The sequence below is a fragment of the Oryctolagus cuniculus genome, chromosome 1 (genome assembly GCF_964237555.1).
Source record: "Oryctolagus cuniculus chromosome 1, mOryCun1.1, whole genome shotgun sequence".
Classification (NCBI taxonomy): Eukaryota; Metazoa; Chordata; class Mammalia; order Lagomorpha; family Leporidae; genus Oryctolagus; species Oryctolagus cuniculus.
In genome coordinates, this window is record NC_091432.1 from 35,937,409 (window position 1) to 35,960,142 (window position 22,734).

Genomic DNA, 22,734 nt, shown 5'->3' on the forward strand with positions numbered 1-22,734 from the left:
TTCTCAAGTCTTACACACACTAGGCGTTGGATCCCTCTGAAATAGTTCCTGGAGGATAGGGATCTGAACAGAGAAACGGTAGAAAACATTTGAGTGGAGACAGGTGTGGGTGGGAACCTTCAGGGGAAGTTCTTTGAGAGATCTCAGGGGACTCTACTGCCCTTCAGGTTTCAAGCAACAGGAGCCAATTTGGTCTCACCTAACGGAAGATTAAGAATTTATTTTAAAGAAACAGGGGTGGCTCCTGGAACTCAAAGGCAATAATGCAGACAGACCTTAAGAAGTGATTGGAAGTTAAAACATAAAAGGTACGAGGCCTCTCCAGGTTCTCTGTGTGTGATTTTTCCCAGCTTGCTTGGTCTCTGTAGGTAAAGCGGGCCTATCTTCATCCTCAGCCTATGATGAAGGATGGTCAAAATTCAGCTTCCAATTTTTATGTCACAGTCCTCAACTAACTGAATTAATGGTTTCAATTCCAAATGCCCATAGATAGAAATGTATATCTCAAATGCCTACTTTTGTCCAATCAAATGTGATCAGTAGTGCAAAGAGATGCTAAGAATATATTTCAGTGAGTTACACCGACTATTTCCATGAGAAAAGAAGTGAGGTCACTGCCTTACATATCAGACAGACACCCTAAGGAATGTCAGCTTCTGAGTTCCAATGAAAAGATGTACTTATTAATTTTTTAATATTCTGTGGCTATAGCATTGCAATATGAGGCTTAAATTAGGGGAATAACATGGTCCTGGCCATGTCACCTCCAAAAATTTGATCTCAGAGATGTTGACTTTTTTCATAGCCCTCTTCCTGGACCTATTTTCACAGTCCTCTCTAGTGCAGATTACTGAGACTCATGTATGGGAATAATGACTATCAAATGTTTTTTCAAGTTTCAGTAAATGGATGGTATGATTCATACCTGTGTAATAATTTCTTGCACAAAAAGGTCTTTCCAGCAAAATGAGTTCTTAGAGTGTTGAACTTTCTATAAATTCTTGTCCTTTCGAAAATACATTGTAAACCTTTAAAATGGAAGAAAATATTTGCTCTTTTATAAGTACTCCTCTCTGTTCCTAGCACCCTTCTGGGCACAAGAGATTTATCTCACAAATATTTGTCAAAGTGGCTTCTCTGATAGGGGGCCAAGAAGATGCAAATATAAGACTTGTGTGGCTTTACATAAGCTTGGAGAGAATCCTTTTTTTAATTTATTTGAAAGAATTATAGAGAGAGGTAGAGATAGAGAGTGAGGTCTTCCATCTGATGGTTCACTCCCCAGATGGCTGCAATGGCCGGAGCTGCACTGATCCGAAGCCAGGAGGAAGGAGCCTCTTCTGGGTCTCCCAAGTGGATTCAGAGGCCCAAAGACTTGGGCCATCTTCTACTGCTTTCCCAGGCCATAGCAGAGAGCTGGATCAGAAGAGCAGCAGCTGGGACTCGAACTGGCGCCCATATGGGATGCTGGCACTGCAGACCAGGGCTTTAACCTACTATGCCACAGTGCTGGCCCCAGAGAGAATCCTTTTATATAAAAACTAAAAGGGAGCTGCTTCTCAAATGATATGGTAGGCTGAATAATGACCCCCTGACATATGTACATATTCTGATTTTCTGGAACCTGTGACTGTTTCATTATATGGCAAAAGAGAAGAAAACTACGTTTTTCAGGATCACAGAACTACTCAGGAAGGAGATGTACATGGAAGCCAGGCCTCCCAAGTTACTTCTAGAGAGTGCTCTCTTTTTTCTCTGCTGTCATGGGGACTAATGACAATAGGGAGGCATATCAGAATTAATACTCTGGAATGTAGAATGTAGAGGGATCCCACCTGCCTTCCTGGAGAAGCAGCACTTGATTAAGGGAAGCCTGCATTGGTCTTTGCTATTACTTTAAAAAAATACCATATTTATATTTCATTTCTGGTACATAGGGAAAACATTTAACACTTGTCCAAATACCATATGGACTTTGGATTTCATCACTTACATGTTAGCAAACTTCAGCTACACAAGAACATTTCCTCTGAAAGCAGGAAATTCAGGATTTGAGGAGTTTGGAGCTCAGGTCTCATTGAGAGGAGCAGAGTGGCTCAAATCGTTGATGATGCTGTGGGGTAAAAGCTGAGGCAGGCGTTTTGTGTGGGTTTCTACCCTGCTGGGAGGTGAGGATTAAGGGTTTAAGTGGATTTGAGAGGTTATGACTGCTTGCAGACAACACTGTGTTTATAGTCTTGAGTCTAAAGGGCCTTTGATATGTCTGGCACAGAGCTGGCCAGAAGGTCAAGGTCAGGCTGCTGAGAGACTAAACAAGCTCAGAAATGGGCTGGTGGCTGGCCTTCCTCTGACTTTACCTCTGCAAGGCTATTCCATTGTAGCTTCCTCTGAGATCTGAAGCAAGATAACTGAGAGATGTAGCCTTTCTAACTGTTCCTGCAACTGCAAACTATGAAAGGTCAGAGCGCTGGGTGGGGACAATAAAAGTAAGGATAGTAATAGCCGCTGTTTTATGGAGTACTTTCTATGCGCTCATGCAATTTACTTACTGAGTATGGCAGCAAGGTGCTTCTCTACAAGAGAACAATTTAGTCCATGTGATTCAACTCTAAGCAAGAGCTCATGATCCCTAGACATCTTCACTTTACAAATAAGAATTCTGAGGCCCAGAGAGAGAAAATAAGTTGCCAAAGGTCGCAGAACTAGCAAGTGAGCAGATGCCAATGGGTTCTCAAGACTTCTAGCTCAGGGCTCTCTTTTCTTTCTTGCTACTGAAGGCAGTGAAAACAATAGAAAAGGAACAATACATTTAATAATCTGCAATTCATCCTTAGGCCAGAATAGGCAGTATGGTATACTGGCACAGCCTCTAGAGCTCATTTCCTGGGTTTAGATCTCAATTTATAGTTGTGTGAGTTGTGTAAGCTATTACACCTCTCTGAAACTCATTCTTCTGTTATAAAATCAGAATAGTAATAGTACCCATTTCAAAGGGCTATGCAATAATTACATGAGTTAAATAAATATTACCTGTCTTACTATGGCTGCTAGATAAATGACAGTTTTTTCTATGAACTCATTATAATAATTTCTGTTTTGATAATAAGGGCACAATCTCAATGTGGTTCCAAGGCTTGCTCAATAGCACACAGACAGGAGCTCAACTGGGATTTGGATTCACATTTCTGCTCAAAATCATCTACTCTACCACCTATTAGCACCTCACATTTTCTCAGAATAGTATTCTTTGCTACCACTGAGGGTGGCCCCCACTATGTGTTAATAATGTAAAATATTGTTAGCTCCATAGGGCTTGCATCTTTCACATCTATCTTTTGAGATCTTGTCTTGAACATTTTTTTTTTAAACAGAAGAAATTTAAGGAATTAATTACATAAAATCTGAGCTCAGGAAGCAGATTGAATTAGAATGGCAGGGAGTAACATTGGGCACCGCTCTCCTCTCACACAAAAAAGAATGCTTGTGTTTAAATGGGCAAAACACTTTGCCTTAGTGGTGCAAAATTTTTCTACAGAAAAATAATTGAAGTTCATGTAAAAAAATGGCATTTGACCACAGACTTTAACATAGAAGCTAGTCATGGTAAGAGAGCAATTTAGATAGTACTCTTAGAAGGCCATTTAGACATAGTTGCTAGAGTCAGCTTCGATGGGCACTGGACCAGATATCTAAGGTGTAGCTGTTTGGCATTCTCTACTTCCACAGACCCCCTATTTAAAGTTATTGTCTGCAGATTTTCACTGTGTCAGAACTGGGTCCATCCTGTGCTTTGTGAATCTCCACATCTCATAGAAACCCTTAGCACACAAAAGAATATTGTTCAGGATTATGGAAGAACTTGTGTGGAAAGTGGCTCGTTCAGAGAACAGTTGAATGAACTCTCTATTGGAGTGATGTTTAACCAGAAAAGGGATTAATCCTGTTTTGAGTGGTTCCAGGAAACAAAGGAGAATGGAAACTTCAAGGAGAAGCATTCTTATTTTGTTCTGAATCAATTCAATTTCAGTAGCCCACTAGTTTAACACCTTCTAAGTGCCAAAGTTTTACACAGGAGTGAACGAGGTGAATTAAATCCTTAAATCCACATTTATCCACTACCTTGCTATGTATTTTAATCACTAGATTGGAATCTAGTTATAGCATAACTAATTATAGAGAATATAGATATATGTGATAGCTTATTACAGATCGCTATATTCAGATGAGCTTGTTTGGTGAAGTGTTTTCATGGCATGATGTAGGAGAGTACAAAGTAGGGGCTATAAATAAGGAATTCAAAGTTCTAATTCTGATCCTGTTGCACAAAGCTTATGCAATTTTAGGTCTCAGTGTTAACACTTGGTAAATGGAACCATAGAACTAATGACCTTCAATTCTCTCTTCATTACAGATGCTATTTAATGTTTACTTTGTCCTTATGTCATTGTACAATCAAAAATATAATCATGTGTTGTTGAAGAACAGAGCAACTGATTCTTCAGGCCAGGGCTTTAACCCACTGTGCCACAGTGCTGGCCCGAAGAGCAACTGCTTTTTATGAGGAGACCACTGACTTAATATGCTCACTTTGAAATTTTCAAATTGGGTGAAAAAATAATTTAGAAAAAATAATCCTTAATATCCATATACTGAAAAATGCATTAGCTCTAGTGCTTAACTAGATTTCAAAGGTTATAAGGAAAACTTCCTGTTGAGTATGAGCTACAGGCAAAGAAGAACTTTCTGAGGATAAATCAGTTTTAATGTATACTGGGGATGGGGAGCAAAATGAAGGAATAAATTAAAAAATGATGACATCAAGAAATGACAGAAAGTTACATTGAAACAATCTTTTATAGTCATCCTATTTTAAGGGAAAAGAGAAACCACTAAAATTTACCATTTTAACTAATATTTCAAAATAAAAGATTGGCACAGATAATATTTACAAATGCATTCTCTATTTATTTAGGGGAGAGAGAGAGAGAGAAACAGAGAATGAGGTCTTCCATCTGCTGGTTCACTCCCCAAATGACCGCAACAGCCACCACTGGGCCGATCCAAAGATGGGAACCAAGAGCTTCTTCTGGGTCTCCCATGTGGGTGCAGGAATATAAGCACTTAGACTATCTTCCAGTACTTTCCCAGGCCATTAGCACAGAGCTAGATGGGAAATGGAGCAGCTGGGGCTTTAACTAGTACCCATATGGGATATCAGTGCTATGGGCAGAGGCTCACCTACTAGGACACAGTGATATCACTATGTTCCTAAATCTGTATTTATGAAGTACATAAAACTTGTATACCTTAAATAAAAATTTAAAAAATCATTTTAAATACATGTTTAATAATATTCCTACTAGAATTATGAAAATACACTTGTATGTACCATGTGCAAGTGGTTCAAGAATGTAGAAAAATCTAAACTTGTGATTTTTTTGGTAGATAACTTTTTTTTTACATTTAATTACATTTCAAAGTAAAAGTAAAAGAGAGATAAACATCTTTTTTATGATCTCCCATTATTTTCTTTTTTATTTGATTATACAAATTTCATTTATTTCATACATAAAGATTTAGGAACATATTAATACTTCCCATCCTCATCTCCCTCCCACCCACACTCCCACCCTTCCTCCTCTTTCATCTCCTATTTCCTTTCTTAATATTTACAATGATGTACTTTCAGTTTACTTTATACTCATAAGATTAATCCTATACTAAGTAAAGAGTTCAACAAATAGTAAGAAAAAAAAAAACACTGTTCTTCAATAGTAGAGATAAGGGCTGTAAATAATCAATGAATCTCAAAATGTCAATTTCACTCATATACATTATATTTTTTATACTCTATTAGTTACCACAGATGAGGGAAAATGGGCTATTTGTATTTTTAGGACTGGCTGATTTCACTAATAAGAGCTGGATCAGAAGAGAAATAGCTGGGACCTGAACCAGCACCTACATGGTATGAAGCACCAATAGGTGGAAGCTTAACCTACTATACCATTGCACTGGCCCCTTCAATTTCCACTTTTGAAAAATGCCTGTTCAAGTCATTTCCCCATTTCTTAGCTGGATTGTTTGTTTTGTTGTGGTTGAGTGTAATGGGCTTATAACAGATTCTGGATATTAATCCTTTATCAGTTTATAATTTGCAAATATTTTCTCCCATTCCGTCAGTTCCTTCACTTTGCTGAGTGTTTCTTTTGCAGTACAACTTTCTCAGCTTGATGTTATCCCACTTGTCTATTTTGGCTTTGATTACCTGTGCTCCTGGGGACTTTTCCAAGAAATCTTTGCCTATGCCCATGTCTTGCAGTGTTTCTCTAATATCTTCTTTAGTAATTTGATAGTGTCAGGTTATAGATGTAGATCCTTGATCCATTTTGTGCTGATTTTTGTATAAGGTGTAAGGTAGGGGTATTGTTTCTTACTTCCACATGCAGAGATCTACTTTTCCCAGCACTGTTTGTTGAAGAGACTGTCCTTGCTGCAGGGATTGATTTTAGCTCTATTGTCAGATATTAGTTAGTTGGAGATGTGTTGATTGGTTTCTGGAGTTTCTATTCAATGGTCTACATGTCTATTTTTGTGCCATTATCAGGCTGTTTTGATTATAATTGCCTTATACTATATCTTAAATCTAGCATTGTGATGCCTCTGGCTTTGTTTTTCTTGTATAAGATTGTTTTAGCTCATCAGGTTCTCTTGTGTTTACATATGAATTTTAGCATAGTTATTTTTTAGATCAGAGAAGAATGTCATTGGCATTTTGATTGGGGTTGAATTGCATCTGTAAATTGCTTTTGGTAGTATAGACATTATGATGATATTGATTCTTCCATTCCATGAACTTGTAGGATTTTTTTATCTTTATGTTTTCTTCTATTTATTTCTTCAATGTTTTATAATTGTCACTGTGGAGATCTTTCACCTTCTTGGTTACAATTATTGCAAATTACTTACTTTTTCCGTAGCTATTGTGAATGGATTTCTCTTGAAGTTCTATTTCGTTTGTGGCATTGTCTGTGTTGACCAATGCTATTGATTTTTGTGTGTTAATTTTAAATCCTGCCACTTTACCATACTCTTTTATGAGTTGCAATAGTTTCTAAGTAGATTCTTTTGGTTCCCCTATATATAGAATCACATCATCTGTACACTGGGATAGAATGACTTCCCCCTTAGTGATTTATATCTTTTAATTTGTTTTTCTTGCCAAATGGCTCTGGCTAAAATTCCAGGACAATATTGAATAGCATTGGTGGTAGTGGGCATCCTTGATCTTAGTAGAAATGCTTCCAGCTTTTCTCCATTTAATAAGATGCTGGCTGTGGGTTTGTCATAAATTGCTTTGATTGTGTTGAGGAATATTCCTTCTATTCCCAATTTGCTTAAGGTTTTTCTCATGAAAGGATGTTGTATTTTATCAAATGCTTTCTCTGCATCTATTGAGATGATTGTATGGTTTTTATTCTTCAATTTGTTAATGTGATGTATCACATTGATTGGTTTGTATATGTTGAAGCATCCCTGCATATCAAGGATTAATCCTATTTGGTCCAGGTGAATGATCTTTCTGATGTGTTGTTGGATTTGATTACCTAGAATTTTGTTAAGGATTTTTTGCCTCTATGTTCATCAGGGAATTGGTCTATTATTTTCTTTTTTTTTTGTTATCTTTTTTTGGCTTAGGAATTAATGTGATGCTAACCTCATAGGAGGAGTTTAGGAATATTCCCTCCCTTTCAATTGTTTTGAATAGCTTGAGAAGAATTGGAATTTCCTTAAAAATCTCGTTTAAATCAGCAGTGAAGCTCTCAGGACCTGGAATTTTCTTTGTTAGGAAGGTCTTTATTATTGATTCCATCTCTACCTTGGTTATTGGTCTGTTTAGGTTTCCTATGTTTTCATGATTCAATTTTGGTAGATAGTAGGTGTCCAGGAATCTACTCATTTCTTATAGATTTTCTGATTTGTTGGTATAGAGCTCTTAGCAGTTATTCCTGTTGATTCCTTTTATTTCTGTGGTATCCTTTGTTTCAATTCCTTTTTCATTTCTGATTTTATTAATTTAAGTCTTCTCTCTCTTTTTTAGTTATTTGGGTAAATGGTATATCAATTTCATTTTTTTTTTGAAAAACCAGTCCATCTTTCATTTATCTTTTGCTACAGTTTAGTTTGTTTCTTCTCTAATTTTAATTATTTCTTTCCTCCTACTAATTTTGGGTTTGTGTTTGGTTTGTTGTTGTTGTTTTTTAAGATTTTATTTATTTTATATGAGAGGTAGAGTTACAGACAGTGAGAAGGAGAGACAGAAAGAAAGTTCTTCCTTCCATTGGTTCACTCTCCAAATGGCCACAACGAATGGAACTGTGCTGATCTGAAGCCAGGATCCAGGAGCTTCTTCCCAGTCTCCCATGTGGGTGCAGGGGCCCAAGCACTTGGGTCATCTTCTACTGCTCTCCCAGGCCATAGCAGAGAGCTGGATTGGAAGTGGAGCAACCAGGACTAGAACCGCACCCATATGGGATGCCGACACCCTAGGCAGAGGATTAACCTACTGTGCCATGGCACCGGCACAGTTTGTTGTTTTATTAGGACCTTAGGATGCATTGATAGCTCATTTATTTGGTACCTTTCCAATTTCTTTTTTTTGTTAAAGATTTATTTATTTTACGTGAAAGAGTTACACACAGAGAGAAGGAGAGGCAGAGAGAGGTCTTCCATCCGCTGGTTCACTCCCCAATTGGCTGCAACAACTGGAGCTATACTGATCTGAAGCCTAGAGCCAGGAGCCTCCTCTGGGTCTCCCACATGGGTGCAGGGGCCCAAGGGCTTGGGCCATCTTCCACTGCTTTCCCAGGCCATAGCACAGAGCTGGATAGGAAGTGGAGCAGCCAGGACACGAACTGGCACCTATAAGGGATGCTGGCATTGCAGGCAGCTTCTTTACCCACTACACCACAGCGCTGGCCCCTCCCATTTCTTCGTGTAGGTGCCAATTGGTATAAACTTCCATCTTAACAGTACTTTTGCTGTATCCCGTAAGTTTTGATATGTTGTATTTTCATCTTCATTTGTTTCCAGAAATTTTTTTACTTCCCTTTTGATTTCTTCTATGACTCACTGTTCATTCAGGACCATGTTGCTCAGTTTCTATGTGTTTGCATATGTTGTAGAGATTCTTGAGTTGTTAATTTCCAGCTTAATTCCATTGTGGTCAGAAAAGATGAATGGAGGGCCGGCGCCGCGGCTCACTAGGCTAATCCTCCGCCTAGCGGCGCCGGCACACCGGGTTCTAGTCCCAGTTGGGGCGCCGGATTCTGTCCCGGTTGCCCCTCTTCCAGGCCAGCTCTCTGCTGTGGCCAGGGAGTGCAGTGGAGGATGGCCCAGGTGCTTGGGCCCTGCACCCCATGGGAGACCAGGAAAAGCACCTGGCTCCTGGCTCCTGCCATCGGATCAGCGCGGTGTGCCGGCCACAGCGCGCCGGCCGCGGCGGCCATTGGAGGGTGAACCAACGGCAAAGGAAGACCTTTCTCTCTGTCTCTCTCTCTCACTGTCCACTCTGCCTGTCAAAAAATAAAAAAAAAATAAATAAAAAAAAAAAAAAGAAAAGATGAATGGTACGATTTCAGTTTTTTGAATTTTCCGAGACTTGCTTTATTGCATAGGCTATTGTGTGTCCTATAAAAAATTCCAGGCACTGTTGTAAAGAATGTGTATTCTGCAATGGTGGAATGAAAAGGTTATATATTTCAGTTAGGTCCATTTGGTCCATAGTGTAGATCAGCTCTGTTGTTTCTTTGTGATCCTCTATCTAGTTGACCTGTCCATTAGTGAAAGTGGAATGTTGAAGTCCTCCTTTACAATTGTATTGTAGTTTATATATCTCTTTAGATCCACTAAGTTCTTTAAATCATCAGATGCCATGGCATTAAGTGCATATACTTTTGTTATAGTATGTCTTCCTGTTGAATTGATCCCTTAAGCATTACATAATGCCCTTCTTTGTCTTTTTAAACAGTTTTCGTATAATGTCTATTTTGTCTTAATATTATGATGTCTATATCTGCTTGCTTTTGCTTTCTGTTAGTGCAGAATATCTTTTTCCATCCTTTCACTTTCAGTCTGCTTGGTCTTTGTTGGTGAGGTATGTTTCTTATAGACAACAAATTGATGGTCTTGTTTTTTAATCCATCAGCCAGTAAGTATCTTTAATTGGAGAATTTAGGCATTTACATTAAAGGTTACTATTGAGAAGTAACCACTTGGATCTGCCATTTTTCCATAAATGTTCCTATTGTTTGCTTTGGAGTTCTTTTGTACTTTTACTGGGAGATATTTTGCCTTCACAATTTTTCAAAATGATGGCTATCTTTCTATGTTTCTGTGTGTAGCACATCATTAAGCATCATTTGAAAGGCTGGATGAGTGGTGACAAATTCAATTTCTGTTTGTTCTGGAAGGTCATTATTTCACCTTCATTCATAATTTTTTTTTTTTTTTTTTTTTTTTTTTGACAGGCAGAGTGGGCAGTGAGAGAGAGAGACAGAGAGAAAGGTCTTCCTTTGCCGTTGGTTCACCCTCCAATGGCCGCCGCGGCTGGCGCACCGCGCTGATCCGATGGCAGGAGCCAGGAGCCAGGTGCTTTTCCTGGTCTCCCATGGGGTGCAGGGCCCAAGCACCTGGGCCATCCTCCACTGCACTCCCTGGCCACAGCAGAGAGCTGGCCTGGAAGAGGGGCAACCGGGACAGAATCCGGCGCCCCAACCGGGACTAGAACCTGGTGTGCCGGCGCCGCTAGGCGGAGGATTAGCCTAGTGAGCCGCGGCGCCGGCCTTCACCTTCATTCATAATTGAGAACTTTGCAGGGAACAGTATTCTGGGTTGACAGTTTGTTTTTGTTTTAAAACTTGGACTATGTGTCTCCATTCTCTCCTGGCTTGTAGGATTTCTGATGAGAAGTCAGCTATGAGTCTAATTGGAGATGCTTTTAAAATAATCTGGCATTTCTGTCGTGGCTTTGTGTTTTGCTGTTGAAAGTTTGACTTACTGTGTCATGGTGAAGATCTTTTCTGGTCATGTCTATTAGGGGTTCTATGTTCTTTGTGTACTTGGATGTCCCTTTCTCCAAATTACAGAAGTTTTCTGTATTTATTTCACTGAGTAGACCTTCTAATCCATTCTCTCTTTCCACATCTTTAGGAACTCCTAAGACCTGTGTGTTGGGTCACTTGATAGCATCCCATAATATCTAATACTGTTTTTAATTTTTCTAAATTTTTTTGTTCTGATTAAAAAATTTCCAAAGATTTATCTAGGTCTAGTTTGGATATTTTTTCTTCTGCCTCACCAAGTGTGTTGTTAAAGTTTTCCACTGTATTTTTTATTTTACATATTGAATCCTTCATTTCTAATATTTCAGTTTTATTTCTCTTCAAAATATCAACCTCATGGGAGAATTTTTCTTCTATATCATGTACGGATTTTTTTAACTTGTAAATTTGCTTCTCGTTGCTTCTGAGTAATCCTGATTAAACTTTTAAATTATTTTTCATTCATTATTCAGACTCTTTATCTTCACATTCTAATACTGAATTGTGTTCCTTTGGGGGGGATCATATTGTCTTCCATATTCTTGTTTCTTGAATTTCTGCATTTATGTTTAGTCATTTGTGGAGATACTTGTTGTTTTTTTTCTCCCTGATGGCTCTTATGTTTGAACTATGTACCTCTGGCTTAATGAAGTATCTGCTCTTTCAGTGAATACCCAGGGGGAGTGTGCTGGGTGTGGTCATGGAGCTCTGGTCAGTGCTCCAGGGTGGGGCGAGTATCCAGTGTGTACCCAAGTTTAGCATGGTAAACCTCCTCTTATTAGTAGGAAGAAGGACATGATCACCTTTGTTGGTATAATAACACCCTCACCTCCTCTCTTCCTTGGTGATCAACACCCATGGTTAACCACATGGGTACAACAGTCACCTGTGCTGCTGTGTGTACTGCACAATGGATCTATACGGTCATCAGTGTGAGCATGTATCCCACTGCAGTGACTCACCCCAGGCAATAAGGAAATTCTCAGCCTCTGGTCCTGGGTACAGTGATTGCTCAGAGACCCAGCAACATCCTACACCCCATCATGCAGTCACAGAGTTCCCATTGTCTCAGCATACAAGGCTTCCACAGTCACAGGGTGCATAGGATCTGCTCTACCCCACAAGGTTGTCCCATCCACAGAGAGGCAGAGACATTCCCAGAACCAGCTCTCTGAGGGTGCTCTACCTTGGGTTTAGAGCCCCAGAGCCTGTGATATGTTGAGAGGCTGGAGGTAACTCACAGTCCTATGTGAGTGCCCAGGCCCACGTCAACCTTCCCAGTCAATCTCAAAGTTAGCAGAGAACACAAATTTTTCCCTCTGGTAATATCCCCCAATCACATGTGTGCACGAGAGCCACCACAGCAGCTATTGGTGTCAAAATGGTGCTTTCTCTCCAGGGGCTACCAGGGGTTGTATAAGAGCCACCACAGCCATTTGTGGGGAGCAGCTCGGACTAGACTAAGTTACTGGAATTAAGACTTATTCTATGCATCTGCTCTCCTCTGTGGGGAGCAGCTCGGACTAGACTAAGTTACTGGAATTAAGACTTATTCTATGCATCTGCTCTCCTCTGTGGGGAGCAGCTCGGACTAGACTAAGTTACTGGAATTAAGACTTATTCTATGCATCTGCTCTCCTACAATATGGCGCTGGGAGAGGAGAAAACAGCTTCTACCCAGCTGCCTCCAGTTCAACCAATAAACTGTAGGACTTGCTCCTGATTGGAGAGCAGCGTACTCGGCGTGTGGGCAGCCGAGTTAGGATTGGCGGAGGAGGACTATAAAGGAGGAGAGAGACGGCACGCACCAGGAACATCTATGGGGAACATCTAAGGGAACCCGTGCAGCCCCCGAGAGAACCGGCCGGCGGTGTGCCGCTCCCCTGCGGAAGTGGGGAATGCGGCCAGGGGGAACTGCCCTTCCACGGAGGTGGAAGGGATAGTAGCCAACCCGGGAAGAACCAGCAGCAAACCCGGGGAGGGCCGAGCAGACGAAAGAACAGCGCAGGGTTTAGTGTCGTTCCTCCACGAGGAGGGGGAGCGACACCATTACTGATGTTAGAATGGTGCCTTTTCCGAGTTGGTTTCCAGGCACTGTTATGGGGGGATGGGGAGAGAGAAACTTGGCCCTTTTTTTGTTGGGTTTTGCTGGTACCCTGTCCCCTTAGGGCTCCAGAGATTTAACATCTTTAAAAGCATTCTAAGGCATGAGGAATTTTCACTGTTCTCTTTGAAAGATATCATGTATTTGGGGAAAACATAAAGAACACAAATGATAAATATGATGGAGATAGAGTCCAGAAAATATAGTTTGTCTCTCCAACTTATAACTCTTTTTGGGATAACTACTTCCCTGCAAAATTAATTGTGAAATAAGTTTAATTGAGCTTGTGGAGTGGGCTGAAGTGCTACCCCATGGACTGTAAGGTTCCCATCCCACCAGCAGAGGGAGTTCTGATCCAGATGGTACAGCAACAGGTGTTCTATTGTACTGTAGTGTCTGAAAAGGAGTTTTCCAGGAGGCTGAATGTTCTTATTCAAATTTAAGTGAAAGACCCCATAGGGACAAATAAGTCTAGAGCAGATATCCTTTGGTTTTAAAATTGAGTTTCCATAGATCCAAATGAAAATTTTTGCCTTGCTTCTTAACTCAAATCTGAAATAGAAATTGTCAAGGCATGGAACTTTAGGCTTCAAATCCTGAATAGGTGCACTGCTTCCCAACTTACCAACTCCCACCCCTGCTTCTACCCTCACAGGTCATTAACAGCAAGGTGGAACTGATGCTATCATCTGTCGATCAGCAAGAAAGCGAATGCCTTGGCCCAATCACTCTTCCTGCCTGACTGTCCTGTTAATCATTGAGCCAGGAGACACATAACACTAAAAAAAAAATACTGGTCTTGCTCTTGTAGGATGCACAGTCTAAGAGGGGATTGTGTTCACTTTGTTCTGTCACTCAGTCATTTGAGACTTTCTTCTCATGTCTGAATATTCTCATTTGTGTAATCAAGGAGTTACTCTATACAAATTCAGTCTATTAAAAATGTGAAACAACTTACAGAGCGTGAATTCAGATGGAATGAAACTAACAGTGCTCACACCTAGGAATACAAGGCTGAGTGGAGTAGAGGTAGGGGCCTAGCCCCACCACTCACAATTCCTGGAGTTCCCCTTCTGCAGTTCAGCAGATATTATAGGATCTAATGATCCCCAAGCCAGTGGTTTGCAGCCTGGAACAAACATTTTTGATATCTTTGTCCTTTTGGACAAGAGTAGCTAACCAAAAATGTCCACTCTCCTTTATTGTTTCATTTCACTGAAAGAGCTGTAGCTGGGCCTCAGGCCTTTCACTGCTGTCACTGTAGCATACAACTCTACCTGCTACACCACAGTGCTAGTCCTGCAATTTTTTCTTTACATATTAAAATGTCATGGGATATCACCTTAAAATGAGTAATATTAGCTGGATCTAGACAAATATCATCATGAGTGGCCCCTTTATACTCAGTTTCAGTACAGAGATGTTTGTACTTGGGAACTTCTGTTTTTTTTTTTTTTTTGGTTTTTTTTTTGATTTGTTTTTGCCTTTTTCTTAGATTAACTTAAATATGGGCATATAATTTTGTTCACATTTGATTACTAGAAAAATATTTTAAAGGGCAGGTTAATTGGCCTATAAAACCAGGTATTTGCTATTCCTACTTGTAATATGTACCTAAATTTAATTTAATAAATCAAATTAACATGTCTGGACTTCTCCTAAAATAGTAGTAAAAAGCTCTTCACCAAGAACTTCAATTTGTTTTTGTTTTTTTTTTTTTTCAGATCTTGCAAATAAATAATTTCAGAAAGACTATCCGTACTTGACAATCACGGAAGAGGGCTATAGTCTGATGGCTTGGCTAGGAACACTAAAAACACAAGCAAATTTCAAGTTCCATTTATACAAAATTGTTTGTAGTGAACACCTGATGTATTTGGTGGGTATTAAAATGCTCTAGGGATTAAGTAGTGCTTACATGGATCAAATATTTGAACAAATAGAGTGATCAAACCTTGTTCAAGTTGCCTAAACACAATGTATTAGGGAAAAGATTGTCAAATGGGTAATCTTTCATTATTCAATTCAATATAATATAAAATCCATTCTTTTACTTTGCCAGCTTAAACATGACCATAGCTTGTCCTTTGCTGCTTTTATATTGGTGAATTCAGAATCCCTTCCAAACATTGCTCTTGGCCATGCTGAGCAGGGTGGGTCAAATAAGTAAATAGCAAACTCCTCAAAGATCAAATAAAAATTTCGTGATCTGCTCCCTCTGCATCACCAGCTGTATCACACTCCACAGGCTCCTGTCCTCCTCACTGGCCTATCTAATGGCAACCACATTTGCCATTTTAGCAGTACAGCATTGCTCCATATTTAATCCCAACCTCACTTACCATTTTAGCAAGATATTGCTGCTCTATATTTAATCTCTTAAACGTGCTGTTGATCTATTCTTTCTCCTATCTACCACAGAGCCTAAACCTCCACAGAGAAGGAACAACATACACAAACTCTTTTTTTTTTTTCATTTTAAAGAATAGTACTTTATTGAATAAGTTTTATTCACAGAAAAATAAGCTTTAATCTACGATGAATGCCAGATTATACAGCAGAAAACAATTTTCTTAGTTTTCCATACTGATGGAAAGATTTCTACTAAATAATAAACAGTCATAACATTATATTCACAAATATAGTACTCTGTCTCAAAACATTTCACAATTATTCACAATACTAATACAATAACATAAGAATCATTCACTCTGTCAGGTTAAAGTTTAACTAAGAAAAAATGCAAAATCTAACAGAAATTACATTAAAGCTTTTATTACATCAAATCAAAAATGCAAATTTGTTACTTAGACAAAACTGTAAAATATACTTATATAATACTTTAAATGTTATATGATACATAAGAATGTAGTAAATCCCAAAAATCTGTATTTCATACCTGCAAGCTTTAGACTTCAAAACAGAATATTACCACCCAAATACTAGTGTAGTATTGACCAATTTGAAGAAATAGATATTTAAGATTGTCCTGCTGTATCAATTATAAAGTGTCATCTAATATGCAATGAAAGCTAGGGCATAATGGAAAGAATAGTTGAAAAAAATTAACTTTGACACCTCCCAGGAGAAGCAGGTTGGTGACATGTTTCACCTTCAAACTATGTCCCAGTCAGGGCTCTGCCACTAATTAGCTACCTATAAGCTTGGACAAACCACCGCACCTTTGAGCCTTAGCTGCCTCACCTATGAAATGGAGGGGATGAATTAGGTACTCTCCCAGGTCATTTCTCTCTCTGACATGCTATGGTTCTATGATGCTGAGAAAGAAATCCATCCTTTATGATCCCCTTAAACTTTATCAGGCATGATCCTATCTGTAACTCTGACTCAGGCAAACCATGTAAGAAAACCTTCATCATTCACTCCTGCCCAGTCTCCCTGGATACCTGAGGGAGTCATGCCTTTGCCGTATTGCAATGATTTGATTCCCTGTCTGTCTCTGTGGTGGATTATAACATACTAGAAGCCAGGGTTTGATACTTATGCATATGTCTGGCATCTAGCAAAGGCTAAACATCGTAGGCACATCATAAATGTTCATCAACAAATGAAAGTGAAGCTTTAAGTATTCAGAAAGCCACTAAGAAGTGGATATGTGGGCCGGTGCCGCAGCTCACTAGGCTAATCCTCCACCTAGCGGCGCCGGCACACCAGGTTCTAGTCCCAGTCGGGGCGCCGGATTCTGTCCCGGTTGCCCCTCTTCCAGGCCAGCTTTCTGCTGAGGCCCGGGAGTGCAGTGGAGGATGGCCCAAGTGCTTGGGCCCTGCACCCCATGGGAGACCAGGATAAGCACCTGGCTCCTGCCATCGGATCAGTGTGGTGCGCTGGCCGCAGTGCACTGGCTGCGGTGGTCATTGGAGGGTGAACCAACGGCAAAAGGAAGACCTTTCTCTCTGTCTCTCTCTCTCACTGTCCACTCTACCTGTCAAAAATAAATAAATAAAATAAAATAAAAAAGAAGTGGATATGCATGAACAAATATTTTTCATATGTATTTTCAGAATGAACATATAATTTTTACATAGTGTTTATTAATTAAGAATCCATAACTTCTGAAAAATATATATATTCTAACTTCTGTTGTATCAAACAAAGTTATAAAATTACAACTATTTTATTACAAATTACCTTTTTCTGATTTTATATTTACATATATATTTATTCAATTATATTGGATTTGACTTCCTCCTTTTTTTAGATTTATTTACTGATTTGAAAGGCAGTTTCAGAGAGAGACAAAGAGATCTTCCATCATTTATTTATTTAAAAGGCAGAGTTACAGAAAGGCAGGGTGGCGGTGGGTTGGGAGGTGTCTTTCGTTGGCTTGTTCACTCCTCAGATGGCCTCAATGGCTGATTCTGGGCCTATCTGAAGCTAGGAGCCAGGAGCTTCTTTTCAGTCTCCCACGTGGGTGCAGGGGCCCAAGGACTTGGGCCATTCTACTGCTTTCTCAGTCCACAGCAGAGAGCTGATTGAAAGTGGAGCAGCCGGGACTCAAACCATTGCCTATATGGGATGCCGGCATTGCAAGTGGCTTTACCTACTACATCACAGCACCAGCCCCTTAAAATTCCTTGTTATGCACCTTTTCTAGCAAAGCATTTTCTCAACCTTCACCTCATTACAAATATCCTAGTTCAATTTAGTTTTTGAAGGATGCTTTTGCTATTTATAGAATTCTAGGGTACAAGTTCATTTCTTTGATTGTTGCTTTCTTTTTTCCAACACTTTATTACCTTTGTTTTGTTTCTGGCAAGAATACTACAGTCTTATATACTTGCCTTCTCCATGTAATGTGCCTTTTTTCTTTGACTGCTTTGAAGATTTTATGTTTTTCCATAATTTTTAGCATCCCCTGTTGAATTTACCTTAATGCATAACATAACCTTGGTGTAGTTTTTTTTTTTTTTTTTTTTTTTGGCTTTTCCTGCTTAGTTTTTGCTAAGTTTCTTGGGTAGCAGGAAAAGTTTGTGGAAAATGGAATTAAAGGATAAATTTATTTTGGTGCAAGAAAAATTGAATATCTATGCATAGCTTTTCATAATACTCATTTTTCATGAACTTTTTGAGGAACCTTCATTTATGGGTTTATGGTTTGAATAATTGAGACATTTTCAGGTATTATTGCCTAAAACATTGTTTCAGCTTATTTTCCTACCCTCTTTCTCCATTCCTTCTCAGGTCCTTGAGTTTGTCACTTCTTTAAAATTATTTTTTCCGGGACTGGCGCTGTGGTGTAGCAGGTAAGGCTGACGCCTGCAGTGATGGCATCCCATATGGGTACCGATTCAAGTCCCAGATGCTCCACTTCCAATCCACCTCTCTGCTATGGCCTGGGAAAGCAGTAGAAGATGGCCCAAATCCTTGGGCCCCTGCACCCATGTGGGAGACCTGGAAGAAGCTCCTGGCTTCAGATAACTGCAGCTCTGGCTGTTGCGGCCAACTGGGGGAGTGAACCAGTGTATGGGAGACCACTCTATCTCTATCTCTGTGCCTCTCCTTCTCTCTGTGTGTAACTCTGACTTTCAAATAAATAAATAAATCTTTAAAAGTTATTTTTTCCTATTTATCCTATAGTTTGGCTTTTTTCTAGTGCTATTTCTTCAAGTTTACAGATTTTTTTTTCTTTCTGCAGCATCTAATCTTGTTGTAAGTCCATTTCTGATAGTGTATGTTGCATTTATAAAATTTCCTTGTTTCTTTTATATATAGTCCATTTCTTTTCTTAGTATTTAATTTTAATTTTTGGGTCATCTGCAACTTCAGCTTCCATCGTTTCTTCCTTTCTGTTAATTTCTCCAACTAATGGATCGTATTTTCTGTTTGGGCAGTTTAATAATTTTTGTTTGTATAGTATACATTTTAAGTTTCACAGTGGTAAGCGTCTGAATATTGTGACTTCCTCTAAAGAACATTGAGATATTTTGGAAGGCTGTTAAGTCACTTGTGGTAAGATTCATTCTTTTGAAAATTTTTTCAGTTTTTTTTAAGGATTTTATTTATTTGAACAAGTTATGGAATGAGGAGAGATGGAATGAAAGATCTCCCATCTACTTGTTGACACCTCAAATGACTGCAATGGCCAGGGCTGGGCCAGCTCAAAGCTAGGAGCCAAGAGTTTCACTTGGGTTTCCCATGTGGGTGACAGGGCCCTAGCACTTGGACTATCTTCCACTGCTTTCCTAGATGCATTAGCAGGGAGCAGCTGGGACCTGAACTTGTGCCCACGTGGGAAGCCAATATTGCAGTCAGCAGCTTTACCCACTATGCCACAGTGCCAGCCCCTAAATTATTTTGTTTTGCAATTGATCTGGCCTTCATTGTAACCTGTCTCTCCTGTTAAATAGTGACTACTTTAAACCAACAAGTGAACATGTCTCTCCTTTTGGACTGATTAGAACTGAACTGTTTTGCCGGCGCCGCAGCTCACTAGGCTAATCCTCCATCTGTGGCGCCAGCACCCCTGGTTCTAGTCCCAGTTGGGGCACTGGATTCTGTCCTTGTTGCTCCTCTTCCAGTCCAGCTCTCTGCTGTGGCCCGGGAAGGCAGTGGAGGATGGCCCAAGTCCTTGGGCCCTGCACCCGCTTGGGAGACCAGGAGGAAGCACCTGGCTCCTGGCTTCAGATCAGCAGAGGCACCAGCCATAGTGGCCATTTGGGGGTGAACCAATGGAAGGAAGACCTTTCTCTGCCTGTCAAAAAAAAAAAAAAAAAAAAAAAAAAAAAAAAGAACTGAACTGTTTCTTAGATCTGGGTTTGCAATGAGGAGTTTCCAGTTTATAGCTTCATGATAGTTCTTTGTTTGACATCTGTAATTATACCCTATACTTGTATGTTTCTATTTTGGCCAAAGAAGTGGGGGAGAGATTGTGTGATGGTGTGGGGAATGATGCAGACATTTGGTCCCGTGATTATGACAAAATTTGAGACACCTGAACCTTATAGCAGCGTGCCTGGTTCTGAGTCTGTGCTCTGCTCTTCATTCTAGCTTCCTGCTAATGTATACCTTGGGAGGCAGCAGGTAATCCCTCAAGCGGTCACATCCCTACCACCCACATGGAAGACCTGGATTGATTTCATGGCTCCTGGTTGTGGTCTGGTCCAACTCTGACTGTGTGGGCATTTGGGGTGTGAACCAGTGGAGAACAGATTTCTTTTTGTGTGTCTTGTCTCTCTGATTTTCAGATAAATGAATATTTAATTAAACCTTTTTAAATAAAAAAGAGAATGAAGGGGAACTAATCAGGTTTCTGGAGCTTATTTCCTAATGGACGTCCCTTCTCTCAGGTGTTCTGGTGCAAATTTTAGCTTTCATGGCCTCTGGTTTCTGTCTTCTCAGTCTGGGGAGACTTCCTCACTCTCCTTCATTTCCTCTTCCCTGCAGCATAGTCTGGAAAATGCTTATGGTTAGAACACAGGTGATTATGACTCCACCTTCCTTCTTTCCCTTCTCCTAAGGATCATACTTATAAACTGCTTATTGTTCCACATCTAAAAATAGATGTTATTTTGTCCTATTTTTCATTTGCTTTTGGTGGGAGAATAAGACTGCTCCTTGTTACTGCATCAGGAAATTTGTCCTCCTAAAAAGCAAATTCAGAGCTACTTGGATATTTGAAAAGGAACAAAATTTCACCATCATAATTCTGAAAAACAGTATAGATAATTGTGAATATTGCTTATCATTTCCTTAAATGGAAAGAAGAAAAGAATTCAATAACCCTTTGGCCTCTGTCTCTTGGTGTTCTGAAATGTGTGTTGTTTATTTTAAAGGGAGTCATAATAAGATTTAGAACAGAGAAGAAGATTGATCTTAAGTGTTGTGATATTAGGGCAGTCCTCTATATGCTTGCAGTAATTGTAGGTATAATAATTTTCTTGATATCATGCTCTTTTGTTAGACTGAGTTCCATGAAAGACCGGTAGGAACAAAGAAGGTACTTGATACATAGTTTTTTTCTTTTTCTTTTTCTTTTCTTTTCTTTTCTTTTCTCTTCTTTCTTTCTTTCTTTTTTTTTTTTTTTTTTTTTGGCAGGCAGAGTGGACAGTGAGAGAGAGAGACAGAGAGAAAGGTCTTCCTTTTCAGTTGGTTCACTCCTCAATGGTCGCTGCGGCCAGTGGGCTGTGGCAGGTGCATGGCGCTGATCCGAAGCCAGGAGCAAGGTGCTTCTCCTGGTTTCCCATGCGGGTGCAGGGCCCAAAGACTTGGGCCATCCTCCACTGCCTTCCCAGGCCACAGCAGAGAGCTGGCCTGGAAGAGGAGCAACCAGGACAGAATCCAGCGCCCTGACCGGCGCCGCAGGTGGAGGATTAGCCTATTGAGCTGCGGCGCAGGCCTGTACATAGTTTTTTAATTGAATGAGTGAATTGCACAGTATGCTAACACAAAGAGTGAGGTAGAATGGATTTCTCAGACACTAGACAGGTGGATGGTCAAGGTGTCAAGTCAGGGGAAGGTGAGGTTCCAAGAAGGAAACCAGTTTCCTAGATGCATTGCTAGAGTATCTCCTCAGTCTTAGTCCAAACTCCAGTAAAGTTTAGCACCAAGTGCGTTGACTCAGTCGCAGCAAAAACTGCCCACCTAGACCATATGGCTCAATGGAAAGGCATAGATTTTTGGAAACTAAGTGGATCATTTTTCAAACTGGATGATTTAACCAACAGAAATTTGTTGTCTCATAGTGTGGAAGCCAGAAGACTGAAATCAAAATGTCAGCAGGGTTGGTTCCCCCAAGGCGATGAGGAAGAGTTTATTTCATGCCTCTCTTAGAGCTTCTGCTAGTTTTTGAACCATCCTTGGCACTCCTTGTCTTGTAGAACTATCACCTCAACTTCGGCTTTCATCTGCATATGTCGTCCCTGTGGGCATGCCTTGAAGTCTCCCCTTTACATAAGGACACCATATAGGGACCACACTACTCGAGTAGGACTTAATCTTAGTTTCATTAATTATTTCCATGCTGAAGTTCTGGAGGTTAGAATTTCAGCACATGACTTTACAGGGATTGAAAATTCAACCCATAACAATAATAGACCTGAATTTTGAGTCTTGTCTTTTTCTCTTATGGACTGGCTTGGTTTGTCACCTGAAAATGGGCATAATAATGCTTACATTGCAATGAAATTATAAAGATTAAATGAGATAATGTTCACAGAGCACTTAGCTTGAACTCGACTTGTGATTAAAATTCAGTACATAGTATATTTCTCTGTTCCAAGTTAAATGTTCATTGATCAAATTTATTGTGCTCCCCTTTAATAAAATTGAGAAATAAGTACACTTTTCATATGATTCTCCTGCCCATTGGAAATAGATCTGACTTTTGTCAAATGTTTACCAGTTTTACATAGTTTTTTGAGGATGGAGGAAGGTAGCCCCTGACTTACATGTGCTTAAATAGTTAAACCAAAGCAAGAGAAAGCTGATAATAAACACTTTTCTGCATTTATAATTGTAGAGCAATATCTCCTAGATAGTTAACCCTGAAGGCTTTATCAGTTTAACTGA

The 22,734-nt window shown here is 39.8% G+C and overlaps 1 long non-coding RNA gene across 1 annotated transcript in view; it reads left to right on the plus strand.

The window, feature by feature from the left end:
- The first annotated feature begins 5,452 nt into the window (after positions 1-5,452).
- LOC103351141 (uncharacterized) overlaps positions 5,453-22,734 on the plus strand; it is a 94,292-nt gene continuing 77,010 nt past the window's right edge. The window contains exon 1 of the long non-coding RNA XR_011387865.1: positions 5,453-5,968. This is a non-coding gene — a long non-coding RNA (uncharacterized lncRNA). The remainder of the gene's footprint in view (positions 5,969-22,734) is intronic.